Here is a 7,978-nt window from a genome sequence, read left to right as displayed (position 1 = left end):
AGTAACAGATAACACAAAAGCATGACACACGAGCCTTTCCTAAAAGAGGAAAGTAATAATATATATACCGTATATATAATATATACCCTATCCTTCTCTTTCATGAGGCAACGGCAGATGTTTAAAGTCGCATAATGTATCTAAGAAGTTTTGTTCTTTCAAGAAGTAATTCACAGTAATTCAACCATCCAAGTCCATTTAATTAACATTTTAGAAAATAAGTCCACCTACAGATCCTTAACTGTAGAAAAAAAGTTTAAAGATATTAGTTAATTGATCAGACAATAAATCTATCTATCCTTTGGTGCATCTCTTTTAAACACACTTTAATGTCCTTCATGATACAGAACACCTCAGGTTTCGGCCACCTGTCTCTGTAATACAGCCCTGACAGAGATAGCAGCAATAGATAGCACGAGTCCCTCAGCTTTTCTTACCATCTTAGTTTAGCCAAGTGGAGGAGCTGCTGGAACATCAATGCCAGGCTCTAGCAGTGCTCAGGGAAGCCAGAGAGCATCCCTGCTGTGGCATCACTGGGCCAGGGGCTGGCAGCCCCGAGAAGCTGAAATGGTAGGATGTGGGATGCTGTAGGGAAGGCTGGGCAGGGACAGTGCACCCTGTCCGTGCCATCAAGGCCCTGACCAACAGTTCCAGCAGGGGACAGGTACTTCCACTTTTCTTGAGACCATGTTATCAGCTGTTCCCTAACAAGGTGACAGAAAGGCCAAAGGGGAGAGCAGTGCTAAGTCTGAAGGGACCTGAGTAGTCTACTAATATTCCTTTAGCAGCAGGTGTAGTCTAGTAGGTGGATGTAGGGCTGACTGACAGTTAGAGTGCTAGTGTATTAACCAGATCAGGTACAGGGATCTTCACCTGACCTTACAGCTGGTGGATGGAGGGAAATCTTGGGAACTCAAAAAATGGGGGACTGAGAGCCCTTCCCATGGATCGATGCTACTTTTATTTTAAAGTCATCATGCTTGCACATTGAGATAGCTAGCCATGACCTCTTCTCAGTCTTTAGGATGACTGTTCAAACAGTGAAGTGGTGTCATACTCCTAATCATGTAATGAGAAACTATCCAAAAACTATCTGTTTGGCTTGCAAACAGAGAGCAGAGAAGGGGGTCCCTTTGGAGCTGTCAATAAATTATGTCCACTCACAGCCTTAGGAAGCTAGCAGGCTTTGAAGGACTGCCTCCAGACAGTTTTTGAGGCTCTCAGTAGGGATCTAGAGCCACAAGAAAACTGACATGCTGTCTTTGCCTCAAGTTCTTGCCAGTAGCCCAGACACTGAAGTATTCCCAGCAGTCAGGAATGCTGCAGGGACACAAAGGAAAAAAAGGTGTTTATAGCTATGAAGCATGGATGGTTCTGGGTCCATAACATAAATAATCAATTCAATTCATTACACCCATTCATTTGACCTCGAAGATGTCTAATATTCAAAGAACATTTTTCTTTTACATGTTTAGAGATGTCATGTGAGATGCAAGTGATTCTAATGAACTAGGAGTCAATTTACTTGCGTTGGACACCCTGTTAATTGTCAAATAACACAATTATCAAAGAATGTTTTCTCTCAGCTTTCTCACTGTTCCCCTTTCTTTCCAGTCTCACAGTAATTAGTTTCTAGGCTTCGTAATCCTGTCTTGCACCATTCTGTCTTGGCACTGGCAACTAACTTCTTATGCACCTAAACTGTTTATTTGCCTTACTCCTTGGGTTTGAGATTAGGCCTTTTGTAAGTTCCTGTATGAAAAGCTTTCCCCTTGTCTTGATTGACATGATTATGTCAATAGTTTTCCTGGTGTGACTCACTTAGTTTTCCTGTCTCCAGAAGAGGATATCAGATTTGTGAGACCTGATCCGTGTTTTGAAAGTTCACACTAATTGTACTTAGAAAGAATAGCATCCTTATTCTGCTCTGCCCAGAGTTAGAGACCTCCACCTATTGTTTCTGAGTAACACAACCTCCAGGTTTTCTTTATAACATGAAGAAATGTTATGTACTTTAACATTTTTTTCTGGAACGTCCTTATCTTTCAGTGTGTTTTGTTAGCTGTTCAAAGATCATTACCTCTTTCCTCTTCAGCTGTAACAGAGTAAACCTGACATCTGATTCAGAAGAGACTAACTGGGTCAAACTTAGTTCTCCTCTAAATACTTGAAGAAAGGCAAAAGCAAGCAACAGTATCATCAATTACAGGCAGACAGGCACCATAAACCCACCCCCACAACAGATGTTACATGTTTAATTAAGACAGAAGAAAAAGGAAGGGGATTAACTGGTGCTGGCTTGATAAGGACAGGGAGTCAATTATACATATTTACATATCATACAGGATTTTTTTTTTTTAAATTTGACTACAGTTCCTCTATAACCTTGCCAGATATCATCAGAAGGCTAGGCAGCAACCTGTTGTTATGGTGTCATGCTGCACTTCGGAAAGATAACAGCAAGTCTCCATGTCTCATGTGACATGTAAATCTTATCAGCCCATGTGTACCCATTTAGTTTTCACCCTTTATGTAGTAAAGCACACTAGATGAGGCCATGACAGGAGTTATCAATAAAGCAGTCTATTTTAAAAGACAAATTATTTCATAATAACTTACCACCAGAAAGAAAAATGTCCTTGTTTGGCCATCATCTAGGGACCATCAGTTAAACAATACACCAAGTAGTGCATTTATGTAACAAGATCCTGTAACTGTTTAATTGTATTTCATAAACAGTCAGGACATGTAGCTATGGATGAAGATTTTGTTGGTAGATACAAAATGCACAGGACAAAAATGTCCAGGCCTGTTCTAGAACTAAGTAACAATTATAGGACTATTAAAATAACGAATAACTAATTAAAATGTAACTCATAAAATATAGCTATTAAAACTATATTTGCTCTACAAGACATTCCCACCACAAAACCTGAGATACTTCATGTTATTCTCTACTTAAACCACATTCTTTTATAATGTTTTATCAACAAGCCACTTATAAGCAACTAATCTTTTCTTTTTATCTAGATCTGAGAGTTTCTTTTATTAAATTCCAAAAGATCTAGTTCCTTACTGGATGTATATTTATTCTTATATACTGCATAAGAATCTAAGATGAATGCACTACAAACATCCAAGCTTTCTCTACTTAGATTTCTTTGACTTGGTACAAAAAGAGGAAAGAGGGCCAGACAGTTGCTGGAAATCATTTTGGCATGACTGACTTCCTGGGTTCTATTTTGATTTAGCTGCAAAAGATCCTGTGGCAAAAGCTTCTGGAGACAGAATCAAGTCTCATGTTTGGCAGTGTGGAAGACATTCTTCTTTTACAGCCCAAAGAAGCTTCCATGGAAGCCTTGCTGTTACTCCACCAGGTTTGTGGAGGATACTCCTGATACTCTAAGTTTTCGACAAGCTCCTCACCTTAGTGGCTTTTTTTCCTTGAAAAAGGCTAAATGTCTCTCTCTTAGAAGCATTTTAGCATCCCTGGATAGCACTGGAAATTGTCCTCTTGACAAGATCTTGCTCTTAATATGTGCAACTCATGCATGGCAATGTTCACATGCCCTGGTTAAGGCCTGCTTGGCTGTTTTGCCACAATCAATAAAAATTACTCATCTTTTTTGCAGTACAGAGTTCACCAACCTGCTAAATAAAACACTATCTTATACTATCAAATCAGGCTATTAGGTGCTTGCTTAATGGTACTGCGCAATGCTTGTACACAAGATTATGTATTCTGGTCAGTGGTTCAGGGGAATGAAAAGCAGCAGATAAAGGTTCAAAATCCACTGGTAACAATAAGGGTCTCCCCTAGATTCCATACTTGCTAAACACAAAATTGGTGATCTGGAAGTTTCTATTGCTATGTTAGCATGCCATTCATTTCAAATTCACCAGCTCCAGTAAGAAGCAGAGTTTAGGTATCCCATTTTATTAATAGGGACACATGGCTTCCTGTCAGACTGGAGTGTAATGCTGTGAAATCAGAGCTCATCAGTGTTGACCTACCCTAAGTTACAGAATTTATAACTACTAACTCTGTTTCTCCATATAATCTCAAAAAATTCTTCACAGGGTTGCTGCTTACTTCTATTTAATTGCTTATTTCTGAATGCTGTTCTTATAGTCAGAAACAGAGCCACTCACCCCCAGTGCTCAAAACCAGAAGTAAAGTGAACTTAAAAAACCAGGAATGTTAATGTAACGGGTTTTAGTTTCATAGCTACAATCTAGTAGCATTTTCTATCAAATTGGCAAGCCTGGGCTGGTAGCTAACATAGCTTTGAACAAGGGCAAATTTTCCCGAGTTCTAACAGGAATTTCCAGATATTCAGTACCTCTGAAAGGCATGTCCAACTCATATTCAAATATCCAAAATAAAGTTGCCTGAGAAGCTGGATTCTAGTTCTCTTAGTGCTTCAATTTTCCCAATTGTAAAATTAAAATGATGAGTTCACTTTGTTATTAACAAATAAATATAAAATGCATTCAGTGATCTCCAGTCTTTGGGAAAGTCTTGATCTGTAGTCCTATATATTTGTAACTAGATGATCTTTAAGGTCCCTCCTAACCCAAACTATCCTATGATTCTGTGATTTTATGCTCTGGATCTAATCTAGCCCTCTTACAGTTTTATCTTACAACTGGAGGGGAAAAAGTTTTCTTAATCTGAGTAAGAAAGTGTTCTTTATCTGAACTAATTAACCAAAAGTCCTAATGAAGGAAAAATGTTTGTAGATTTCATATCAGTGGGATAGTGTAAGTCTGATAGTTAAACTGTAAATTTGTGTGAAAACTATATCTTCATACACTGTGCAATCAGTAGGCAAATTTAAGAACACTTCTTTCCTTTTCTTTTTAAGAGCATGTGGAAAACTCTTCCCCAATCTCTTCGTCTTTGTTTTGCTATATGAGGTTACTTCTTCCTTAGATTTATTGGCAAAGGACTCCCTGAGAGTGTTTCTTAATTTACTTCTGGCAAGATAAATCTAGCTAAGCTTGCCTTGACAAGTTCAAGGCAGATAAAAAGCAACTTGCATGAGGACGTGAGATGATGTTTCTCAATGTTCTGTCATCTGAAGTTCAAGGAAAGGTAGTAAAACAGGCAGATGCTGAAGGTTGTTCTTTGCCAGCTTCTGTTTCCTCTTAAAAAGCCAGAAGAACAGACATCAGCAAATCCACAAAGGTCAAAACCTGCAACAGAAACTGAAATGGAGAAGAAAGGCACTTAGGATAAAAAAAATAGTATCTCCATAAACTTAGTTGAGTTTCTGAAAGCGATAGAAATTCAGCATTCATAATATTTTGTTAAATATATTCTGAAGGTTAAAAAATCTGGTCCTCTTTCCCACATGCCCATCAGGGTAAGATTCCATCACTCATGAACTTTCAGAATTTGGATAGCTCAGCAATTACCCATCTTAAAGTATCCACTTGTATCAAGTTCACAAATAATTAATGGATAATAATGCCTCATTTGTTATGGAGAGGAGCAGCCATATTTGTTGAGGGTACAATGACAATATTCTGAAGCTTGTACAAAGTTCACTGAAGAGGAGCTGAAAGGCATTTTAGTCAACAAAACCACCAAGTTCTTATTCCTCTGATGCCCTGGCAGGTTAAATGCAGAGACAAAATGGTACAAAGAAATAGAGAAAAAATTGCTACTTTAGCATTTCCCAGGTGTCTCCTCTTCTTTAGATAGAGATGTCAACACCTTCTCAGATCTGCCAAAGGAGAGAATTGTGTAATACTCCCCCACCCATGTCCATCAAATTACACCTGGTTATTTCAAATAGCTTAAATAACGCTGTTAACTCATCTCACATTGCCTCACATGGGTTAACGAATGAATAATTTACACAAGAAGATCAACCTCTAGATGTGAAACCCTTGTAACTTAGTAGAGGATAACAATCTGTTCCATCAGCATTGGTGAAACAAAAAGAAGCTGCACCTCCCCTGTACAATACTGTAATCTGTTACAAGACTTGTGAGGGTTCCTCAGGGTGAGAGAGATAGACGAGAATCTTGCTTCATGATCAGAAGGCTGGATTTATTAATTTATAAGTTACACTATTACTATGCTAATAGGAATAGAGAGAGAAGTTCAGAAGCTGCTAAGTTAAGAATAGAATAGGAATCTCAAAACAAGGGAGCTCTCTGTGAATTTGTCCCCGAGCTTGGTCCTGTGATTGGCCCCCAATTGTAAACATGGAACATGAGCCAATCTCAGGCCCACCTATTGCATTTCACAGCAGCAGATAATTATTTTTTACATTCTCTTTCTGGGGCCCCAGCTTCCCAGAAGAGGAAAAATCCCAAAGAGAGGAATTTTATGAAAAAATGTCTGTGACAGTAATCATGTAGTAAAATCATCACAGAAGGGAACTTGGAAGAATTGCATTCTCACCAAAGTATAATTTCATACATGAGGAGTCTCCCAGGATTTAATTTTGAAACAGCTGGAATGAGGGCTTAGCACAGTACCCTGACATTCTCTTTGTAAAGCCCTGTTCTGTAACCAAATGAACAATAGGTGGTGAACCTATGAAAAACTCTGCAGTTAGACAGTGAAACTGTGATCATAAAAGGTTCCAGGACTAAAGTAAAGTCAGCTTGAATTATCTGTACAGAACAAGGTCATTTGTGGGAACTACATCTTCCATTCTTACACGGGAACATGTAAAGAACAAAGCAGGGTAGAGCACAAAATCAAAGAATGTAATGGAAGGACCAAGACCATCAGGCTCTTTTGTAGAGCTTATTAATGCCAGGTGAAACTGAAAATGGACTATTTTGGTGGATTTTTTTTAATATCTTTTCTTAGATAATCCTGGTATTCCTGGAAGGCATAAGTGCCTTTGGTACATATGTACCTTTGTGCCAGTTACAGACTGGTTCCCCTCTTTGGGCAACAGTTTTTTACAACCAGACTGAAATCTGGTGCCTAATTTTCTGGGTCTGGAGAGACACCTTTCATTGTGCTGGCTGTTAGGTATGTTCACAAGCACAGTTTTCTCTCAGGATACCTGTCAGTATGACTGCTTCAAATACCCAAATAAATGTCAAATTTTTTACACACTAATTAGTGTAATATATACACTAATTACTGTGGCAAATAGATTAAAAAGCAAAGAGTGGAGAGAGTCATTTACAATTGCAAATTGCTCAAATGAACTTTACAGCTGGGAATAACTCTGGATAATCAAATGTGTAAAGCAGGCCAGTGATCCTCTAGCATGGACTGAGTTTAAGAGGGCCTGCACGCCCACTTGTATAGCTCTGTCCAGGTATTGCTTTGGGGATACCCCAGTTCACAGGGGTAAAATCACAGAAATTAATTCACTCTTTGTATTCAAGCCACAAGTCTGCGGTTGTTCCCTCTGCCTGCCTGTGTCAGCTCACACACTAATGTATGCCAATGTAAGTACTGTAAGTGCATCCCTCCTCACAGGCTGACCGGGTTGTGAGTTCAAGAAAGTCTGAGGTCATCATGCTGCACAGGCTGGCCACTCCATAAGGGAGGGGAGCTGGGAGCTGAAGGAGACCCCAGAAGTTTGCCCAGAGCCCAAGACAGCAGGCAAGGTCAAGGTAATGAGACAGGGCTGGGGAAAGCCAGGATCATGAGCCAGCAATTCAGAGTTAGGATCAGGCACTGTAAGGTTAACAAGTAATCACCTGACAGGACCATAGTGATGAGGAAGGTCCAAGGTCAGGATGGGACATCATCTTGTACCCGAGGGTCTGGACACAGATTAGCAGGCTAAAAGTCAGGCATGGACAGGATTGTGATGTAGTAGTGCCTGTTTCTCAGATAAGTTCCAATCACTAGAGCAGCCCCTTAGTTCCCACAGGAAGGTAAGGACTTTCTGCAGTACTGTCTGCTAGGAATATCTCTTGGAGGGATCTCTCCAAGCTTACCAGAGAGAAGGTATAGTCCTCAATGATTTTAAATTAGCCCTGAGGTAGC

The sequence above is a fragment of the Melozone crissalis genome, unplaced genomic scaffold (assembly GCF_028551555.1).
Source record: "Melozone crissalis strain CALT ecotype California unplaced genomic scaffold, PUWL_Pcris_2 ptg000005l_1, whole genome shotgun sequence".
In the NCBI taxonomy this organism is placed as follows: Eukaryota; Metazoa; Chordata; class Aves; order Passeriformes; family Passerellidae; genus Melozone; species Melozone crissalis.
This window is presented reverse-complemented; position numbering follows the sequence as displayed.